The sequence below is a fragment of the Suricata suricatta genome, chromosome 8 (assembly GCF_006229205.1).
Source record: "Suricata suricatta isolate VVHF042 chromosome 8, meerkat_22Aug2017_6uvM2_HiC, whole genome shotgun sequence".
In the NCBI taxonomy this organism is placed as follows: Eukaryota; Metazoa; Chordata; class Mammalia; order Carnivora; family Herpestidae; genus Suricata; species Suricata suricatta.
In genome coordinates, this window is record NC_043707.1 from 92,926,002 (window position 1) to 92,948,694 (window position 22,693).

General features: G+C 43.4%; 1 long non-coding RNA gene and 1 pseudogene across 2 annotated transcripts; one reads left to right on the forward strand and one right to left on the reverse strand.

Moving 5' to 3' along the window:
• The first annotated feature begins 14,326 nt into the window (after window positions 1-14,326).
• On the forward strand, window positions 14,327-21,843 carry LOC115299528. Of its 2 annotated transcripts, none has more exons than XR_003912214.1 (3): window positions 14,327-14,410; window positions 16,547-16,668; window positions 21,744-21,843. It is a non-coding gene; the product is annotated as an uncharacterized LOC115299528 (long non-coding RNA). The 2 variants fall into 2 exon arrangements; XR_003912213.1 differs by lacking the exon at window positions 14,327-14,410 and adding an exon at window positions 14,528-14,810.
• Window positions 19,259-20,251, reverse strand: LOC115299527 (annotated as a pseudogene).
• Window positions 21,844-22,693: the final 850 nt, after the last annotated feature.

The window sequence follows — 22,693 nt, forward strand, 5'->3', positions numbered from 1 at the left end:
ATCACATTGTCTCTCTCTCTCTCTAAAAAATAAATAAAAAGCATTAAAAATTAAAAAAAAAGAGAAAAGGCTAAAGATGTATACGAGGCTAGACTATGAGGGAATCTCTGTGACTCACAGGCATCTAAAGTAAAGTCAGACAGTTATTTGATCAAGCTTGTGTTTTATAGTAGCAGGTGAAGAATAGATGGGAAGGCACATGGACTGGAGGGGAGAAACCTTATGCAGTAATCAGAGGGAGACATGGTGGAGACCTAATATAAGTAATGCAATTTAGGAGACATTATTTATTTTTTGAACGTTTATTTTTGAAAGATCACCAGTGGGGGAGGGGCAGAAAAAGAAGGGGACAGAAGATCCTAAGTGGGCTCTGTGCTGACAGCAGTGAGCCCAATGTGGGGCTTGGACTTAGGAACTGTAAGATCATGACCTGACCTGAAGTTGGATGCTCAATTGACTGAGCCACCTGGGTGCCCCTTTAGGAGACATTTTTGATAAGATGTGACAATGATTGAATGTTGTCAGTGAGAGAAAGGGAGAAGTCGGAGATGACTACATGTTTTCTAGCTTTGGTAACTTGGCAGATGGTGTTGCAAATCAGCAATATAAAGAACCAGGAGGTTTTTGGTAGATCATGAATTTTGGTTTGGAAATTCATCTTTATGATGCAAACCTGAAATGTCCCTAGAAGCTAAATGAACTCATGAGAGAGCTTGCAGAGAACATTCTTGTCAGCAGTAAAAACAGGGACAAGGTGACTTCTCAGGACCCTTTACACCCACTCCTGTGAAGAGTGTGTCGCTAATTACTTTTAACCATATTTACCTTCCTACTGTCATAAGTTCCTCTGACCTTTTTTATATCTGACACGGCTCTGATACAGCTTGTTAATATATCTGTGGCCCTTGTACCGGAGAAAATTTTAATATTATGCTTTATTGATTTAGTCTTCATAATTTAGGGATAGCAGCTTGGTGATAGAAAAAGTAGAGTAGTGCTTAATCAGTCCATTCTGCAAAATGGAATCAAAGGCTATCTTTAGTTTTTTCCAGCAAGCAGTTGCTTCATTTATAGTTTTTCTTCATAATGATCACCTTTGACACTTCAAAGTATGCAAGATAGATCTGAGCTCTCTTGTCTGACCTGCAACACCATGAACAACTCGATCTGACCCATCGTTCTAGTCCCATTTCATATCACTCCCTCATGTAGATATGCAGCTCTGACCAAGGTGGTCTGACCTCCAAATGGCACTATGACTAAAGGTCTGGCACACACTGGCACTTAAAGACTTACTGAAATTTTTTTAATAAATTTTTTTTAAATGTTTTATTTATTTTGGATACAGACAGAGACAGAGCATGAGAGGGGGAGGGGCAGAGAGAGAAGGAGACACAGAACCGGAAGCAGGCTCCAGGCTCTGAGCTAGCTGTCAGCACAGAGCCTGACACGGGGCTCGAACCCACGAACGTGAGATCTGACCTGAGCCGAAGTCGGAGGCTTAACTGACTGAGCCACCCAGGCGCCCCAAGACTTACTGAAATTTTGAAAGGAAAATTAGAGAAAATCAGATGAATCTTTCTTTCTTTTTGAAATGATTGTTCTTTTTCTGATTAAATAATGTTTTTATGGTAAAAATTAAAACACATAAAGAGTAAAATAAAAATTACTTACAATTTCATTGCCCAGGATTAACTACTCTTTAACTTTTAGGTGAATTTCTTTCCAATTTTCCCTATGTATATGGAAGCATATGTATGTATATATATATACACACACATATGTGCACACATACGCACACACGAATCTCATTATATAAAATGTTGAATTCCATTCTTCTCACTTAGCATTTATCCTAAACTTTCTCCCAGTCTTTGAGTACTCATGAAAAATATGGTTTTTAATTGCCTGTATAAATATCTACCAATTGAGTATATATTTTACTTACCATTCTCTTGTGTTAGATATTTAGTGTGTTTCTAGTTTTTATAAATGATAAATATCTTATAAATACCCTTGTAGGCAAATTTTGTCAGCATTTCTGGTTATTTCTTCAGATAAATTCTTAAAAATAAAATTCTGGGGGTGCCTGGCTGGGTCAGTCAGTAGAGCATGTGGCTCTCAATCTTGGGTTTGTGAGTTCGAACCCTATGTTGGATGTAGAGATTACTTAAAATTAAAATATTAAAGGGCATCTGGGTGGCTCAGTTGGTTGAGCGTCTGACTCTTGATTTTGGCTCAGGTCATGATCCTAGAGCTGTGGGATTGAATCCCATGTTGGGCTCCATACTAAGGGTGGAGCCTGCTTAAGACTCTCTCTCTCCCTCTCTCTCTCTGCCCCTCCCCTGCTTCCACACACTCTCTCTCAATTCTTTTTCTTACTGTTTTTTTATTTATTTTTGAGAGAGAGACACACAGAGTGTGAGCGGAGGATGGTCAGAGAGAGGGAGACACAGAATCAGAAGCAGGCTCCAGGCTCTGAGCTGTCAGCACAGAGCCTGACGTGGGGCTCGAACCCATGAACTGTGAGATCATGACCTGAGCAGAAGTCGGCCACCCAACCGACTGAGCCACCCAGGGGCCCCTCGCACTCTTTCTAATTAAAAAAATTTTTTAATTAAAAAATTTAAAAATAAATACAATATTAAAAAATAAAGCATAAATGTAAAATTCTGGATCAAAATATTGTGGACATTTAAAACAATCTTTAATTTACCTAGTCAAATTACTTCTAGAATAATTTTATCCACTTATATTCTCATTAAGTTATATGAGAATGATTATATCAAATTGCATGAGAATGATTAATTTTCAGAATATTTAAGCATATGTTGGGTTAAACACTGTGCTGGTAAGGTTTGTGTGTATGTGTATGTGTGTAACTTTATTAAACACTCTGATAAGCTTGAGAATATTTATATTTTAGTAATATTTAAACTCCCAAGACTATGTCTCTCTACTTATTCCAGTGCTATTTTTAGTTCTTTAAATTTTTTAAGTTTTCAGGGCACCTGGATGGCTCAGTTGGTTGAATGTCCAACTTTGGCTCCCATGATCTCCCAGTTTGTGAGTTCGAGCCCCACATCAAGCCCCCACATCAGGCTCACTCCTGTCAGCGCAAAGCCTGCTTCAGATCCTCTGTCCGTCTCTCTCTGCCTCTTTCCTGCTTGCTCTCTCTCTCTCTCTCTCAAAAATAAATAAATATTTAAAATTTTAAAGTTTTCATCTATGGGTAAATTATACACATTTCTTGTTAAAGTCATTCCTAGGTATTTATTTCTACTGTTACTAAGAATGGGGTATTTTCCCATTGTATTTTTTAATTAGCTGCCTCTGCCACATACGAAAGCAATTGATTTCAAAACACTTAGTTTTTAAAATCTCCTTCCCATCTTGTAAAGGCAAGGGGGAAAAAATGGAGATGCTCTGACTGTCTTCCAAAGATGCTTTGCAATTTATTCTCCTCTAAATTTTGTGCATATGGTCTAGCTGTCCTAGAAAGCCCCGCTAATGCTTTTCCACCTAGGAAATTCTTAACAATGAGGAAGAGACTGTGGCGGTCTGCCTGAACTCCTCTGCATAAAGAATGCTGGTTCTGGGACCCCAGAGGGGCACCTGCCAGATGTGCTCAGCACACTTGCCAGGGCTGTTTCTCGCTCTTGTCAGGCTCTGCAGCATCTCCGCAACTGCCAATACCAGCCAATGAAGAGGAGAAGGAATGCCTGACCATACCTCCCACCTGCTGGCTCCCAGTGAGGTACAAAAACCTACACTTCTTGGCCCTCCAGCCATGGTAAACCAGTCCTTGTGTAAGCCTGGAGCTCAGCCCCTCCAGCCATCCATTTCCTCTAAAATGGTTGTGGTGCTTATTTACCTCTTGTCTGTCAGTTCCAAAACAACTCTGTGTTCTGCTCTGTGACGCTAGGCTCAGGGTCTGCAAACTGTAGTTCTCAGAAACTCTTGCCAGTTGGCTCTCGATTAGCCGATGGACTGCCAATGGGGAGAACCGGAGGGGGACTGGGAGATGGAAGGAAGAAGAAGGGACTTTCTATTTCTAGTGTCAGTGTTGCTGGAGGGGAACAGCAGCAAGATGTGGCTGCGGCTCCCAGCCCCCAGCTTCACCCGGCACTTCCCAAACCAGCTGTGCGGTTCCCTCTTACAAGTATCAGCACCAGACAGCCTCACCCTTCCAGGAGGTCTGAGGTACTTCCTCAAAGTGCTCTCCTCCCCTGCCCTTCCTTCCTTCCCTCCCCTTCCCTGCCCCCACTCTCCTAGTTAACGCTTCATCCTTCAGATGTCAGCTCAAGCATTGACTTCCCAGATCATGCTGGTTGTTCCAGGCACATCTGCTGAGGGTAAGCTTGTCCCTCTCACATGAAAACCAACTAACAACTAGTCAGGAGGGACTTTGGGGCTTTATGAGTATGTGGCTATGGGGCTTGGTATGGGCTTTGGCTCTAATTGTACACATGTTTTTTATACTTCTTTTCTATTATCTCCAAACTTTAAGTAATAAATACTAGCTGACTTCATTTCCTTTCCTATTATTTATTCCATACAACCTGCCTTTTTTTTACTGTCCACTAGATTATACATTTTCATGGGTGAAGAGATCATATCTATTTTATTCATCTATCAGCAGTAGATAACATATGCAATGAATATTTTTTTTAAAGGAGTGAGTGAACGATTTGGCTACAATTGCCATTTTTAAGGCCATTAGTGATACAACATTTACCAAATGGCTGGTGGACACCTTCGGACCTCACTATCGTACTCTGCTAGGCTTGATGCTTTAATCCCTTGCTTTCAGTACTGCTCTTTCCTGGTTCTCCTCCTCCTGCTCTTGCTGCTCCTCAGTTGTCTCAGTAACCTCTTCACAGAGGCCCCACCATCTCTTCGCTTCATTCTCCAGTTGAGCCTCTGCAGAGACCAGATGTTCCCCAGGAGTTAATGATAGATTACTCAACTAATTTGGGCCATCCTTTTGGGATGTGGTACTGTTTCTGACTTAGTCTTTTGGCTGAGCTGGAGGAAGGGCATTTTCAGAGACCTCTGCTTGACTTTATCCTCTGTGGTAGCTTTGTCCTCCAGGTCAAGAATTCAATATGGGAGTTGCACCAAGTATATCAAACCCAGTGGAACATTCAGGGATGGGGAAATGACCACTGGGTGGGTCCATGGATCCAGTGTAAATTAGACCTTGGTCAGGATTCCATCCATTACCTGGTCCCTATAGTTCCCTCCTCTAAGGGAGGCCATGATGATTGTTCAGAGCTCTTAGTATTCATGCCAACTGTGTCCATCAGTTCTTGAAATGTTTGAATATTTCCTTTTCCTAAGTACAAAATTGCCCAAATGCATGGCCATATGTCCCTTTGGAGAGGGAATGGGAAAATCATTACCATGTATATTTGCTTGAGTGTTGTAGGGTCCTTCCTCCTGGAGACCTGGCCTCCTGTTGAGTTAGTGAGTCTGTGTCTGAAAACAGATCGAAGTCCAGAAACTAGAGATTGTGACTTTTTATTAGGGTAACTATCTTCAGTCTGCTATTATCCATCCTTGACTACTTGGGAGGTAAAATCTGATTAAGACCCTTTTCAGCTGAGTTGCCATATTCTAATAGGTATCTTAATAAATCTTTGTGGGTCAAACCCTTTTGGCTGCACACCAACCATGGTCTCCTTAGGATAATTATGTCCCTTTGACTTCTGGTAGTTAAGCATCACTCCTACCGTCTACTGTTTTGGGGGAGTTTATTATACCCATTGCTATGTGAGTCTATTTCTGAAATGGCCTCTCTTACTAATAGCCCTGGCCTACTGTGCAATGCTCTAGAACATTTTGATGATGCCCAGAAGAATTAGGAGTTACTGAAGAGTTTCTAAACAGAGGGTAAGAGGGGCGCCTGCGTGGTCCAGTCGGTTAAGCATCTGGCTTTGGCTCAGGTCATGATCTCATGGTTCATGGGTTCAAGCCCTGCATCAGTCTCCGTGCTGACAGCTAGCTCAGAGCCTGGAGCCTGCTTCAGATTCTGTGTCTCCCTCTCTCTCTGACCCTCCCCTGCTCATGCTGTCTCTCTCTGTCTCTCAAAAATAAATAAAAAACATAAAAAACATTTTAAGCAGAGGGTAAGAAGGTCATATGTGTGTTTTAAAGACACTAGTTTGGCAGCTTTCTGACATTCTCACCACAACATTCTTTCTGGTCTTCGTAAATGGTGTATCTTGGCATTCTCATGGAGAACAATCCTTTGGTGACTCTTCTGGCCCTGCTTATTATATCCATTCCAATATGTCTACATCTGTGAACCTTTTAATCACTTCTCAACCATCTGGCACAGCAATTCTGAAATTTTTAGATCACTTAATGTGGTCCATTTTCCGATACTTTTTGGAGCTGTCCAAGAAGTGAATTTGTATGATCTCTTAGAGACCTTGCTGAGGTGTTAAATCCTGTATTTTGTCAGAGTGCTTCCAAATAAATAAACCCACCCCTACCCAATTTCATGTTCTAGCCCCCTTGATCACACACCTTCAGAATCCTGCCCACATCTATTCTCCATCTCCTCCTGGTACATGTTGGTTATGACATATAGCATCTTAGGAGAATAGTGGGAATTGTCCCTTTCATCCCTTATTAGTCCTGGTACATCTCCAGTTGGATCACATTGTGAGCTACTTCTAGTTATAGCTTACTGGCAGGGGTGGGAAGAGGGGGGCTAAGACACTGCGAGGGACACATGCTGTCTTTCAGGTCAGAGGTCTCTGCATCATGTTCAAGAAAGAGGGATTCTCACTTTTACTAGGGCGAGTGGGACATTTCTGAAGGCTGAGAGAGTTCAGAGGAGTCTAAGAGTTCAAAACTTGAAGGAACATTTAGCTAGATCATCCTGTGTCAGGTCTCATTTTTCTCCCAAATAGAACCTGTCTCTGTGTAACAGGTGTGGTTTGGCTGGTCATTTAATGTTTTTTAGAATTTAGCCACTTTGACTTAAGTCTTGGGTCTGGGCCTCAACTTTCTCTGTCCTCCCACTGGAGTATATGGGATTCTTGTTATAAGCTACCAAGGAGCCCCTCCAGCTTTCCCACTTGGTTTTCAATTAATTTTTTAAAATGTTTATTTGCTTTTGAGAGAGACAGAAGAAGAGAACAAGCAGAGAAGGGTCAGAGAGAGAGGGAGACACATCATCTGAAGCAGACTCCAGGCTCTGAGCTGTCAACACAGAGCCCAATCTGGGGCTTGAACTCACAAGCCATGAGATCATGACCTGAGCCAAAGTCAGAGGCTTAACTGACTGAGCCATCAAGGTACCCTTTCCACTTGGTTTTCAAATGCCTGTTGATCTCATATTGCTCTTCATTATCTTTTTCAAAGTTACTAATGCCTCTTATCAAGAAGTACCCAGTCCTATTTTCCTTATAATTAGTAATTACCCCATACTTCCCAAATGCCTGATGCATTACACCAACTGGTACAATCTCCTCCTCTGATACTCCATTCTAATTCACCATATAGGAGCATGTTCACAACTAGATCATCACTTGCTGCCAAGGTCCATCTGTATTCCACCTGTCACCAGTGATGAAGTTCTTGCCAGTCAGATGATGAATGATACAGCTCCCAAATCTAAACCTATAGCCTTCTCTTTTGGTAAATTCCTGGTGCCAACTGTCACAGGTTGGGTTCTTGGAAAGCAGATGCTGAGGCAGAGATTGACATGCAGATATTTATTAGGGGTCAACACCTGTGGAAGGCAGGTGGGGTAGCAGGGTTGGGCAGAGAGAGCAGTCCAACTGTGGTGCTGGCCTGACAAAGACTCAGCCAGCTCCAGAGTATATATTATCTGTTTGAATTACCCCACCATGGGTAGAGTAGCTGGGCCTTTAGACCTCCGTTGGATCACATATTGGACATGGGCTCTCTAGGAGGGTCATGACCTTGGGTGAAGTGGCTCTCTGCAGCTGAGGCAAACCCTGAAGGGACTGACATCTGGAGACTGTCTGCTGATAGTACTCCTGGCTGCTTGGGCAGAAAGTTCTACCTTAAAGCAGGATCTGGGTGGCATATTTTCATATTCACCACAACATTTAATAATGAACTCAACATCTGTATTAGCCAGGGCTTTCCAGAGAAAACAGAACATATATGTATATATCTGTATCTAGATAGAGAGATAGATATAGACATATTATAAGGGATTGGCTCATGCAATTACCCAAGCTGAAAAGTCTCCTCATATCAAGCTGGAGAACCAAGAAGGCTGGTTTGGTAGCTTTAGACCAAACCGAAGACCTGAGAACCAGGGGAGACAATGATAAAAGTCCCAGTCTGAGTCCAAAGCCCCAGAACAAGGAGCCCTGATGTCTGAGGGCAGGAGAAGATGGATATCCCAGCTCAAACAGAGAACAAACTCACCTTTCCTCCACCTTTTTGTTCCATTCAGGTCCTCAGCATATTGGATTGATGCCTACTCACACTGGTGTGGGCAATCTTTACTCTGTCTATAGATTCAAATGCTAATCTCTTCTGAAACACCCAGAAGTAATGTTTTTACCATCTATCTGGGCATCCCTTTAATTGACACATAAAATTAAACATCACAGCTTCTATTCTCTTTTTCCCTCCTTCACACCTTTTTCTTCCATGTTCTTCATCAGTGGGTGGAACTACCCCTCACCTAAGCATTTGGAAGCCATTATGTTTCTCATCCCTCACAATGATCACATCACCACATTTTAATAATTTGATATCTTGAATATTTCTCACATCTATCCCTTCCTTTCCATACCTCCTACAAGAACTCAGAGCCTCAGCGTCTTTCCCCTGGACTGTTTTAGTAGACTTCCAACTTATCTCCTGGCCTTCAGTCCCCATGCTCAATTCATCTTTCACTAAGCTGCCAGAGTGAGCTTTCTGAAATGTAAATCTGATCTTAACCAATCTTGTTAAATCCCCATTCATTCACTCACTCAGTAACGAATTTATTCACTCAAAGAATTATTCAGGTCAAAGACTTTGTAGTCGAAGATTCTTCTTTTTCCCTCACATGCATTAAGTCCTGTGGGCACCAGCTTGAAAATATATTCTGAATTCAATAATTTCTCAACCCTTCCACCTCTGTTGCTCTGGTCCAAGACTTCCTTATACTTCATGGGGACAAGTGAAGTAGCCCTGTGTTTGATCTTTCTGTTTCCTCTATTAGCGCTTTACCGTGATTTTTCCACAAGGTAGTCAGAATAAACTTTTAATTAATAATTAATAAATTAAAAATTAATTAATTAATAATTAATTAATTAAAAATTAATTAATCAATTAAAAATTAATTAAATTTAATTAATTAATTAAAATTTTTTACATCCAAGGTAGTTAGCATATAGTGCAATAATGATTTCAAAAGTAGAATCCAGTGATTCATCCCCTACCTATAACACCCAGTGCTCATCCCAGGAAGTGTCTTCCTTAATGCCCCGTGCCCATTTAGCCCATTCCACCTACCCACAACCCCTCTAGCGACCCTAAGTTTGTTCTCTATATTTAAGAATCTCTTATGTTTTGTTCCTTTCCCTGTTTTTATATTATTTTTGATTCCCTTATGTTCACCTGTTTTGTATCTTAAAGTTCTTATATGTATGAAGTCATATGATGTTTGTCTTTCTCTGACTGACTAATTTTGTTTAGCATAATACCCTCTAGTTCCATCCACATAGTTGCAAATGGCAAGATTTCATTCTTTTTGATTGCCGAGTAATCCAAGTATATATACACCACATCTTTTTTATCCATTCATCTGTGGATGGACATTTGGGCTCTTTCCATACTTTGGCTATTGTCAATAGGGCTGCTATAAACATTGGGGTGCATGTGCCCCTTAGAAACAGCACACTTGTATCCTTTAGATAAAACATAATAGTGCAATTGCTGGATCATAAGGTAGTTCTATTTTTCATTTTTTGAGGAACATTTATACTGTTTTCAAGAATGACTGCAGCAGTTTGCATTCCTACCAGGAGTGCAAAAGGGTTCCTCTTTCTCCACATTCTCACCAACATCTGTCGTTGCCTGAGCTAATTTTAACCATTTGGCGTGAGGTGATATTTCATTGTGGTTTTGACTTGTCTTTCCCTGATGATGAGTGATGTTGAGCATCTTTTCATGTCTGTTAGCTGTCTGGATCCCTTCTTTGGAGAAGTGTCTATTCATGTCTTTTGCCCATTTCTTCACTTGATTATTTGTTTCTGAGGTGGTAAGTTTGCTAAGTTCTCTATAGATTTTGGATACTAACCCTTTATCTGATATGTCATTTGCAAATATCTTCTCCCATTCCATCAGTTGCCTTTTAGTTTTGCTGATTGTTTCCTTCACTATGCAAAAGCTTTTTATCTTGATGAGGTCCCAATAGTTCATTTTTGTTTTTAGTTCCTTTATTTCCATAGACTTGTTGAGTAAGAAGTTGCTTTGGCTGAGGTCAAAGAGGTTTTTGCCTGCTTTCTCCTCTAGGATTTTGATGGCTTCCCATCTTACACATAGGTCTTTCATCCATTTTGAGTTTATTTTTGTGTATGGTGTAAGAAAGTGGTCTAGGCTTATTCTTCTGCATGTCTCTGTCCAGTTTTCCCAACACCATTTGCTGAAGAGACTGTCTTTATTTCATTGGATATTCTTTCCTGCTTTGTCAAATATTAGTTGGCCATATATTTGTGGGTCCATTTCTGGGTTCTCTATTCTGTTCCATTGATCTAAGTGTCTGTTTTTGGGCCAGTGCCATACTGTCTTGATGTTTACAGCTTTGTAATACATCTTGAAGTTCAGGATTGGGATACTTCCAGTTTTGTTTTTGTTTTTTAGGAATGCTTTGGATATTTGGGATCTTTTCTGGTTCCATACAAATTTTAGGATTGTTTTTTCTAGGTCTGTGAAGAATACTGTATTATTTTGATAGGGATTGCATTGAATATGTAGATTGCTTTGGGTAGTATGGACACTTTAACAATATTTGTTCTTCCAATCCATGAGCAGAAGACATTTTTCCATTTTTTGTGTATGTATTCTTCAATTTCTTTCATAAGCTTTCTATAGTTTCCACAGTATAGATTTTTCACCTTTCTGGTTAGGTTTATTCTTATGTATTTTATGGGTTTTGGCACAATTGTAAATGGGATCGATTTCTTGATTTCTCTTTCTGCTACTTCATTATTGGCATATAAAAATGCAACTGATTTCTGTGCATTGGTTTTATATCCTGTGACTTTGCTGAATTAATGGATCAGTTCTAGCAGCTTTTTGGTGGAATCTTTTGGGTTTCCATATAAGTATCATGTCATCTGCAAAGAGGGAAAGTTTCATTTCCTCCTTGCCTATTTGGATGCCTTTAATTTCTTTGTGTTGTCTGATTAAGAATTCTTTTTCATATAAACAGATCGTGTTTCTATAGAAAACGAAATCTTCCAACAATATGATAATCTAGGAGAAGAATATTTCAGAAAGATGGTACAGCAAACACAAAGGTCACAGAGTGTGAGCAAATTTGGAGTGTTTGAGTTACAGAGAGGTCAAAAGAACTATGTTACAGTGAGCAAGGGAGACTATGGTTGGGATGGGGCCTGTGAAGCCTCACCTGTTTCTTCCTCCTGCCCTCCCTTCTCCTACCCCTCAGCTTACTTTCCAGTTTCTGTCTCTTACAGTGTTTGAGCAAGGGAGAGTGGAGGAGATAAAGGTCAGGAAAAACCTTATTTGAATTGGTTCTTTCTAGGCTGACCTTATGTTCTTGGACTTGACAGATGTTTAAAGCTGTCTCTTTCTCCAGTGGAGTGCTTTCCAGGGCTCTTCTGGAGGCTCCTAGTCCAGCCCTCCAACTGCAACTTCAATGTACATTTGCCTTTGACTTGACTATTCTCCTTTCTGTAGACCCGGCTTAACGGGTGCCACTCTCCATGGGCTCACACTTGGTGAAATCCCCTTACTCAGGAGGTTTAGTTGGAAAAAACTTAACAGGTCTGTGTCTCAGCTCTCTTTTTAGTATTGCCATGTCTGTTCTATGGGAAAGGCTCACCCTTTGTCCCCCCAAATTAAGGGTATGCAGGACTTTCTTCAATGCAGGCAACTCTCCAACCCCTGACTCTGCCATCAAAGTGGCTGGCCAGTCATTCCATTGCTCAGCTTCTAGATATCCCAGGGGAAGTCAGAATACAGGCCATGGTTGTATCTGCCATTGTGGTGCTTTCACCTTGCGGTCCAATGGAAACCCTCTTCATTTGACTTGAAATGAAGGAGATGCATGTTTCTGTCACTACCATCCCCTGTCTTTCACCCATTCACATGCATTCCCATTTACAGGAAGGTGTTGGAACTCAGAGCACTGTTCAAAAAATTCTAGATTATACATGCCAATTAGAAAAGGAGAAGGCCTTTTAAGGTCACTGGGTATGCTTTCTATTTAGTTGTTTCAAGGTTAGGAAGAATCACTTATCCAATTAGAGGGGGCATGAGACAGTGACTGCTTTTTCCCAAAATAAATGAAAAGGGTGATGCTGGTAAAATAATTCTGACCCTAAGTTAAGGAAGAGGCTATTAAAATAATGAGTTGGTATTTCGGGTGACATGTCTACCGAGCTGTACACTAGCCAGTCATATAGCTTTTGTTCCTAAGAGTGACTTCTTTAACACAGATCACCAGGAAGAGTGAAATGCAAGAATGGAGAGTTTCTCTTGCTCACAATCTTTCTTAGAACTTCCTACTCAACAAACACAAAGGTCACAGAGTGTGAGCAAATTTGGAGTGTTTGAGTTACAGAGAGGTCAAAAGAACTATGTTACAGTGAGCAAGGAGGTAATTACCTCAACAGGGTAATTTTTTTTTTTGTTAGAAAAGTGTTAGAAGAATAGTGGAGGTTACTAAGGCAATAGTACTTGTTTTTTTTCCCCTTTATGAATAAAGAACACTTAATTACTTAATTACAAATATTTTTTGAGCCGCCTCATGTGTCAGGAGCTGAAAAGGGAATAGTAAAGAAGATTCTAAATAGGGGTTAATAATCCAGTAGTAGACAGAAAAGAATACTGATTTTAGTATCACCTTGCCATTGGAATTAGTGAGGCAAGATGTTAAAGACACTTATAGCATGATCTATACTATTTCTTAAAGAAATTTGCCTTGAGGAAGTGATTTTATAATTTGCTACTTAATATACCAGACATTCTGAATTCAAAAGGCAGAGAAAAAAATAGGAGGAAAAATAGGAAGAAATGGATAGGATTCATTAGAAAAAAATACTAGATTTAGTGATAATGCCATAAGTTATAACGATCATAACAGTTTTTATAAGTGATGTTTGTTGGACACTACTATATGTCAGATCCTATGCCAAGCACTTTCATGGATTGTATTACTTAATTTTCATAACAACTCTTTTAAAAAAAGTATATTATTATCCCCGTTTTGTAGATGTGGAATTTGAGGCATAGCTAGGAGGTGACAGAACTAGATTTGAAAATGGCTGTCTTGGGACACCTGGGTGGCTCAGTCGGTTAAGCATCTGACTCTTGGTTTTGACGCAGGTCACGTCTCACGGTTTGTGGCATTGAGCCCCGTGACCAGCTCTGTGCTGAATCCCAGCTTGGGATTCTCTCTCTCCCTCTCTCTTTGCCCCTTCACTCCCCTCAATAAATAAATAAACTTTAAAAAAAAAAAAAGAAAGAAAATGACTGTCTGGTCTTAACCACAGCTTCATGCGATCTGGGATGACAACACTCCATCGGAGTCCGTTATAAACGGATCCATGCTCGGGGAATTATTGCAGATAAACCCATAGTATCTTAGTCTCAAGGGAAAGGCTCCTGGCATTCAACTCTATTTTGTGATTTGTCATATGTGTAAATAATACGAAGCTGCTAGGTTTTCTTCTAAAATATATTTATTCCATTAATATTATCACCCTCTCCCTTCTTTGTGTTTGAAAATCAGTAGCTTCCTGTTGTAAGCTTTCATATTACTGGTCTTAAATGAAATTGTACTGAAAGAAGTAAGGCGTTTGGAAGCCATGAGCTTCAGGGAATGACTCAGGCGTCTGAGACTATCAGAACCTTCATGAAGTATTCTCATTGCCTGCGGGATACGTGGGCCCAGCATGCGTGGCACTCTAGACAGAAGATTCTCTCCCTTCTCCAGCAGAGCTGAGATCCTCTCTGAGAACACTCCCTCAACTCTGGCCATCTATCAGTGCTCTAGGAGTGATACTGAAACCTTATCTTTCAGAGCCCCCATTCCAAGAGGAGGTGCTGAGAACCCGCAGCTGTGCTCTTGACCACGCGGAGTCGGATTTTAAGACTCTGCTAGAAAAGAAGAACAGGACCTCATGCTGAGAGAAAATCTCCCAAGTTGAGTTGGCTTTCTGGAAAACAACTGGATTTGGTATTGGTCTTTATTACAGTTTCCACAGACTGAAAAAAAAAAGTTGTTTATAAAACAAAAGCCGCGTACAATTTGGTACGGTAACATTTTTTAGAATTTTGTTTTTGCACAGCGGAAACCAGGGCTGATGTGGTCATGGTGGAAATGGAGCCAGTTCTGTTACCCCAAAGCACCTCTCCTAAAACACGAAACTGAGTAAGCCAGGCCTGGCCTTGCCAGGAACAGCCGGCATTGTTTGGCTTTTTGGAGAGACTTCCTGGACACAATGCTCCAAACGAACCACAGCAGCGCCCCACACCGCCCAGCAAAGTGCACGCGGGACACCCAGGCGCCCAGCGCTCACGTTTGCAGGAGCGGAGCACACCTCCCGGGGTCCCTCCGTTCTTCCAGTCCAGGGAGGGTGAGTCACGGTGGCCGCTTCCTGGACAATATTGTGGTAGATGCGGTTCTCGTCTTTCCTCTCCACCGCTGAGACATCCTGGGCAAACAGAGACACCTCTCTTGTTTGCAGTTCTTCAGTTCTTGGTCAGTGAAAGATGCCAAATGAAACATTCAAGTTTCCTGATGTTTTGAGCCAGATCATGTGAAAACTAAAGAAAATCCATGTCTGCTGGCCTTGAGAACAGGAGTAGCAAACTACTTTTTAAGCTCAAAGGAAGCGACTTGCAAAAGAGCCAGACTCATGATGAGAAGGTAGAACATGTAGGAATTCTATTAAAATTTGGGCAGTGAGAAATCCTCCAACAGGGACTCTGTCTTTACTTTCCGTACAACTAGAATAATTTATTTTCTCTCTTGCTGAAATTCTGTGGTAAAAAAAAAATTAAATTTAGTGCTGCAAGGAAAGATTTGGGGAGGAAAGATTTCTTTTGGAAGTTGAGGCTACTGTACTTACTACAGAAACGATTTGGATAGTTTTTACACACATATTTTCCTAGGAAAATGAAAAACGGATACATCATTTGTTTGATTCAGTCAGTGGCACAGAGACTCAGGGCTGGGCAGGAACTGACTAGGCTCCTGCCCTCAGGAGCTCACGTGTGATGAGTGGGGGAAATAGTACATTTGTACACTCAGAAATTTATCATGCAGTTTCCGACACTGATAATGCTTTGGGGAAAAATAGAACAAGGTAAGGAGATAGAAAATGAAGAGGCAAGGTGGTCAGAGAAGGCCCTTGTGAAGAGAATATGTTCGAAGGACTGAAAGACTGGCAGGAGTGAGCCATGCGCGGTTCTAGGGGAAGGGCATCGCAGGCAAGGCTGGGGACTGGAGCTGAGTACAGGAGAGAGAGTGGTGGTGGCTGAGATTGGAAGGTAGGCAGAGGCCAGGGTGGGTAGGCTCCTGGGTACCATCATAAGTAATACAGATTTTATTACAAGAGTTAAGGGAAACTTTGAGAGACTGTTTGTCAATTTTTTCCTCCTACCTGTTTGCAAAAAGAGAAGGAATTTCATCCATTCATTGGATATTTACCAGGCATCAGGCTGGGTCCAGTGCTTAAAAAGTTGTGACCTCTGGGGGTCAGGATAGCCATGGCAGCTTGTGTCCTTTCCACCTGTGTGTGCTGGTGGCTGGCAGCCTTCGTGGCCCGGCTCAGAGGAGGCCTGGCCGAGCCACCTGGTGCCGCCCTTTGCCCCGGCCAGAGAGGGCCTGGGACCTCGCTGCCAGCCTTGAGGCTCACACAGCTTTTGGGTAGAGTGACCCAATCATGCCTCTATCACACTGACGCACCCCCTTTAATGTTAGAGGGAATCAGTTACGCATCTGTCTTCTTGAAACTCGGTGGCAAGATCGACCCAGGAAAGCTTGGTAAATTCCCACTTTATGAAAGGCGTGGGCATAGACACCTTGGATCAAGTGAGTGTCATGGACATGGAGGACGAATTTGGGTTTGAAATTCCTGATGGGAAAGTGGAGAAGTTAATATACCCACAAGAAAATGTAGATTACATTGCAGATAAGAAGGATGCACATGAATAAAATATCAGTCCCCTTTTCTTCACTGAGAGAAGACTCAGAAGATCCTGGCGAGTTGTCTGCGAGTGAGAACGTGCTTTTGGCATCACTGCTGACTTTGACAGTATAATTCTGTGTAGACTTGGATTCAAATTGTCTATGTGCTTTTGCCCTTAGAATATACATCTATAAAACTGAAGGAAAAAATTAGGTTGGAACCTCTGTCATCAGATGAGGGGATAAGAAAATGACCTGGACAACCTGAACAAAAACAGAATGAAGAAAATTCCAGAAGAGAGGTAAAAGTACTATTGCTACTACTCCTAGTACTACTACCACTACTACTACTACTAATGTAAAAAGAACACAAATTATAAATATTAACGCTGATTAATATTAATGCTGTGCCCTAGGTGCTATTCGTGTATTTTTTTTCACAACGACATGATGTCTTGTGCACTATTCTTCTTCTTCTTCCCTGTAATGGAGGAAACCAAGGTCACAGAAGCAAAGTAATAGCACAGGGCTGGAAATCAAAGAACTTTGAAGCTAGGATTGCAATTTATGTTTATGTGATCCTAAAGCACAAGGTTTACTCACAGGAAGGAGCTACTGTGACAAGTCAAGTTTGGGTAACTCAGCACCTATGGCTGTGTATGCTGGACTTGGTCAGGGTGGATTCAGACATATATTCTGAAGTTAAAAAAGTATGACCCCATGAAGTTGGGTACAAACAATTCCAAAACACTGCAAGCAAGACGGCCCACAAATGACTTTTTCCTTCATCAGACGTGTTACAGTCAATCTGTAATAATAATGTTCTATTTGTTTGTTTCTCATTGTTTTCTTGTCTCCCCTGATGTGGGAAACAAAGGCAGAAGAAAAAATTAAATTTCCTTACAACTTATAGCCCGTTGACGAGTCCTTGATACAGGCAGAGTGACCTTCCTCTAGGAACCCAGCTGCCTCCATGATGATGACCCTTTGCTAAGGGCAAAAGGCAATGTTACGTTAACATTATCCCAACCCCCAGGATCCTGTAATATAAAAATTCCTTTGGAAACTTCATTTATCTCTACCCCCCAAGATATATGATGGCAATCGTAATCCAAGCTTATGGCTCCCTAAAATATATCTGAGGGTCTCATTGATGAGGGAGTGTGGGGCAAACTGAGGGCAAAGCACAGGCTAACAGCACCCCCTGATCCGCCCTCCGAGGTGGGGTGTGTGTGATATTCCTCGGACACTCTTGGTACCCAAGAACAGAGGAAGGGGGCTTAAGTGTTTGCCATGGTGATGTGGGCAACTAGGACAAATGAAAAATGAAATTCCATTACTGCCTACAGCCCATTAAGTCCCTGAAACAGGAAGAGTGACCGCCCTCTAGGTGCTCAGTTGTCTTGATGGTGACACTTTGCTAGGGGCAAAAGGGAACCTTGACTTAACATTATCCTGGCCCCCTAGGAGCCTATAAGCCTGTCTAAACATTTAAAAATCCTTAGGGCGCCTGGGTGGCTCAGTCAGCTAAGCGTCTGACTTCTGCTCAGGTCTTATCTCACAGTTCGTGGGTTTGAGCCCTGCATCAAGTTCTGTGCTGACAGCTAGCTCAGAGCTTGGAGCCTGCTTTGGATTCTGTGTCTCCCTCTCTCTCTGCCCTTCCCTTGCTCAGGTTCTCTCTCTCTCTCTCTCTCTCAAAAATAAATAAACATTAATTTTTTATGTTTTTTTTTTTTAAATTTTATTACTGATACAGAGAGAAACAGAGCATGAGCAGAGGTGAGGGGCAGACAGAGACAGAGACACAGAATCCAAAGCAGGCTCTAGGCTCTGAGCTGTCAGCACAGAGCCCGACACGGGGCTTGAACTCACAAACCATGAGATCATGACCTGAGTTGAAGTTGGATGCTTAACCAACTGAGCCACCCAGGTGCCGCTAATTATTTATTTATTTATTTATTTTGCAGGAACCACCCACACCCCAGAACATTTTATTCAGACCTTATTGCTTACAGTTAGAGACACTGATTGAACTATACCAAATATCCCTGTGCCTGGTGCCAGGTCACTCTTTGTAGAGCTTCCCTACGCTGTTGAAACCTGGGACACTGCTAGGCAAAGGCAGGACCCAGAGTGAGAAAAATGGTACTTCCTAGGAGCTGTAGAGGGGACAGCGGGCTTTGAGAGGGCCCTTGGGGTGAGGAGAGAGGTCAAGAGTGTAGCCTTAAGCCAAGGCCCAGGGGCAACATTCCCTGAGATGAGTCAAGCTCCAGCCTTCTCTGGGATCTCCAGAAAAAGGCTGGATGGGTGTGGAGAGCAGCACTGTGGAAGGAGCAGGGGGCAATGTCTCCAGGTGCCACTGGAGCTAGGGGAGTTCAGAAGAGTAGCCTGGATGACAAATGTATATTCTGTGGCAGTTGGACTTTCCTGCATTACAGTGGAGGTGGATAGCTCCTATGGGGGAGTCATGTACCAGAGCAGGGCTGGAGTAACCAGTACCAGTACCAGACCTGGGGGCAATGGGTCTGCTGGGGTGACCACAGGAGACAAGGAAAGCCAACGTGTTGCCTGCATCCCACTTGAAACAACTGCGTTCATGCAGGATGAGATGGAGAGCCTCCTCCACTGGGGATGGGGTCACTTCCTAGGCCTAGGTTATTCATGCTCTCCCGTTTCCTTACTCTAGAAGAACTTTGGGGCAAATCCAGTCTTCACGTTTCCTGGGGTAACCCTTCCTCCACCCACCTCCTGAAACTAACCTGGCTGCTCCCACTTCCCCAGCTTTTGTCACAAGGCACTTGTTACGGGGCTGGCTGCTGAAGAAGGGCGGGGAGGCCTCGGAGGTGGCACCCAATCTACAGGGTCAGGAGTCCGGGCGGAGGTGGCCAGGGACTAGCGGCTGCCATACTACAGGCGCACAGCCAGGCCAATGAGCAGCGTGGCCAGGAAGAAGGCTGCTGAGGGCATGGTGTTGACCACCAGGGAGCAGGACACAACCAAGAGGCATGTGATGCTGCTGCTGTGCTTCATGACCGCCTGGCTCAGCACCACAAGTGCTGCCCAACCAGAGAAACCCTCCAGGAGGCCAGGGCCAGGGCCGCCACCTGCCTGCAGACCCAGATTTAGGAACACACCAAAAGTGTGCTGGGGTAGCCGCTGTCGCTTCATGAGCAGCTCTGTACACGGACGACAGGCCTGAGATGAGGCAGAACAAGATGAGAAGCAGCAGTCCCAGTGGAGTGATATGCAGGGACATGGGGCCAGCAGCCACTGCTGGAACGGGTCCAGGAAGGGTGCTTCCAGGGTCTTGGAGGCCACCAGCTGCATAGCAGGCCCCTGCTGTCATCAGCAGCAGCAGTGCCAAGCCCTGGCGTGCAGAGACGCGGTGCCGGAGACAGTAGAACAGAGCCGTGCTTCCAATCTTGAGATTAGTCAGCACCTGGTGGGTGCTGGGGTCCATGTAACATTGAAGATAGATCACCAGGTTGTTGTTAGCACCATTGAGAAAAGTTGATATCACAAAGGGGGCAGCCTGGTGCCATGGAGGGGCCCCCTGGGGTCATGCTTGCCAGCCCACCAAGAGGGAGAAGGCGCACAACAGTAGCTTGGTCAGCTCAGTGAGCAGCACAGCTGAGGAGGGCCAGAAGGGCACTCTGCCATTCACGTGGCACAGAGCCAGCAATGGGGCATGGGCACCATACATGGCAGTGGACAGGAGTAGCATCAGGGTCCAGCGGGCCTGCCTGGGACAGGCCAGGCCTGGCATACCCCCGTCCTCTACACTCATGCCCAAACCAGACCCGGGATGGCCTGTGTAGCTAGCAAGGGGACAGCAGGGATTACAAGTTTGGGGAAAATCAGTATGGAGCCAGCTTGCAGGAGGGAAGAGCCATGGTACATTGCTAGAGAGAATACTGAAAATCTGAGTCAGCTCCAAACTCCATGGTCAGGGCTGGAAGAGGAAGGGGCTGGTAGCCCTAAAAGCCACAGTCTTGGGGCCAGTCCCATGGGGTTAAGGAGGGGCGTCCAGACTACTTGCTGATAAGCCACTGTTCACCTTTTGCAAGAAGGAGACCAAGGATGAAGGCCGTGGAAAAGTTGGAGATAGCAAAAGGGTAATGGCTGGGGAAGTCAGATATGGTGTCTGTGGTTGAAAGGCCTCTACCTGCAGACCCAGGATGGTCATCCTTCCACCCCCATGGGATCCAGAGCTAGTCGGGCCCCTTGCACAATGACCGAAGATAGTACCTCAACAACTTCTCCAGATTAGGCACAGCATGTGCCTGAGCTGCATAGATGCCAGTGCAGGTACCTACAGCAAAGCCCAATACTGCCGATGCCCTCAGTTTGGCCACCACATAGCCGGCTAAGAAGCCCTTGAGGAAGGGGGAGGACAAGAGCGAGCCATCCTGGCCCACACCACTGTTGACTTCGTCTTCCACATGCTGCTGCAGGCGATCCAGCTGGTTCTTGAGAAACGCCAGGTCCTTAAGCTTGGGCAGAGAATCCTTGTCATCCGCCACCTTCCTCACCGAATTTGTTGCGCCCCTAATTTTTTTTAAACTTCCTTTATTTCAGCTGCCCCAAGGTACATGCTGGTGATCATATTCCAAGCGTATGGCCCCCCTGATACACATCTGAAGGCTCTCATGACTGAGGTTTTATTTACTAAACAGTAATAAATGGCTTGTTTTCCTAACAATACCTAGCCTCTCAAGGTCCTAAAACTTAGCTTCCAAAACACTTTAGAGACTTACTCTATCCCTAACCCCCTCCCAACCTGAAGGTACATAATCAGTTACCCATCATAACCCCAGTGCAGTGCTTTCTGTCCCTCGGGTCCTGTCCCTGTGCTTTAATAAAATCATCTTTTTGCACCAAAGATGTCTTCAAGAATTCTTTCTTGGCTGTTGGCCCTGGACCACCCCCAAACCCCATATCATGACTGGGTTTTTACTAAACAGTAATAAATGACCTTTTTCTGATACCAGCTAGCCCCTCAAGGTCCTGAAACTTTGCTTCCAAAATACCTTAGAGACTTAAGCTATTCTGAACCCCCTCCCAACCTGAAGGTATATAGTCAATCACCCATAATAACCCCAGTGCAGCTCTTTTCCCCATGAGCTCTGTCCCCGTGCTTTAATAAAATCACCTTTCTGCACCGAAGATGCCTCAAGAATTCTTCCTTGGCCATTGGCTCCAAACCTCAACATTTCCACATCATCCCCTGCTACACTGTAGCTGTCGTAAGGGCAAAAACCATGTCTGTTCACCATTTTATCTGCAGAGCCTAGCACAGCACCTAGAACGCAGTAGGGGCTCAATTAATATTTGTTGAATGAATGAATTAATTAAACTTCATTTCATTTCTTTCCAGGGCCAGGCTTTACTGCCATGTACCACTCCAGACAGCATGCAGAGACAGCAGAGAGCATAATAAACATCGGAGGTATTTTGCAATTCATGGCTGACCCAGGCTGACCCTTTATTTAATTAAATCTTTCACTTGTGAATGAATCATTTCTTCCATTAATTAAAATAGGATACATATATGTCTCTGTAAAGTATGTGTCAAAAGAAAGCATTCCACCTAAAATATACAGGACTGGCTGACCACTGTGGCAAGTCATTCATCATAATCTGCTAAAAAGATCGGCTCTGGAATTAGAACTAGCACAATCATCTCTTATGCCCTCAAAAATATTAGTTGCAGTTTCGCAACCAATCTGTCAGCTCCCGTGTTAATATAAGGAATAACGCATAGTGTGAACCCGAAGAGAAGCGTTTATTTTGGAGGGCAGAGCCCTCCAGGAGTGCCATCATCTCTAGTAATTGCTCGGAGCCGTGTTCTCCGGAGACGTGTATCTTGATTGTTAGAGCTGGAAGGCAGCTGGGATTGCACTGTTGCAAAGCTCAACATTTGCTCCTTCGGTTCCTCCGGAAGCCAGAATGATAGCGGCGAGAAAACAGACAGGGCTTTTCAAGTGGCAAAAGCAGGTTTCAGTCACCCCATGGTCTCCCGCTGGAAGAAATGGGATGCAAACATCTATTTGCCATCTTTAGTCCCAGGAAACATCAAGCATATCCGGCTATTGTTAAATATATTTTGCCTCAGAGTAAAGTCTGGGCTGCCCAAACCCCGAAGGCCTTGAAAGCCTCGAGTAAGTACCCAAACAGGTATAAAAATCACCACTGGGGATTCTCCAGGCCCGATGAAAAGAAAGGAGGGATAAAGCAGGAACGCAGCTTAAAAGTGCCCCTCCAAAACGAGTTTTAAATATTTCGTGAGATTTAAATGCAACAGTTTTTGAAGGAGGAAGACATTGG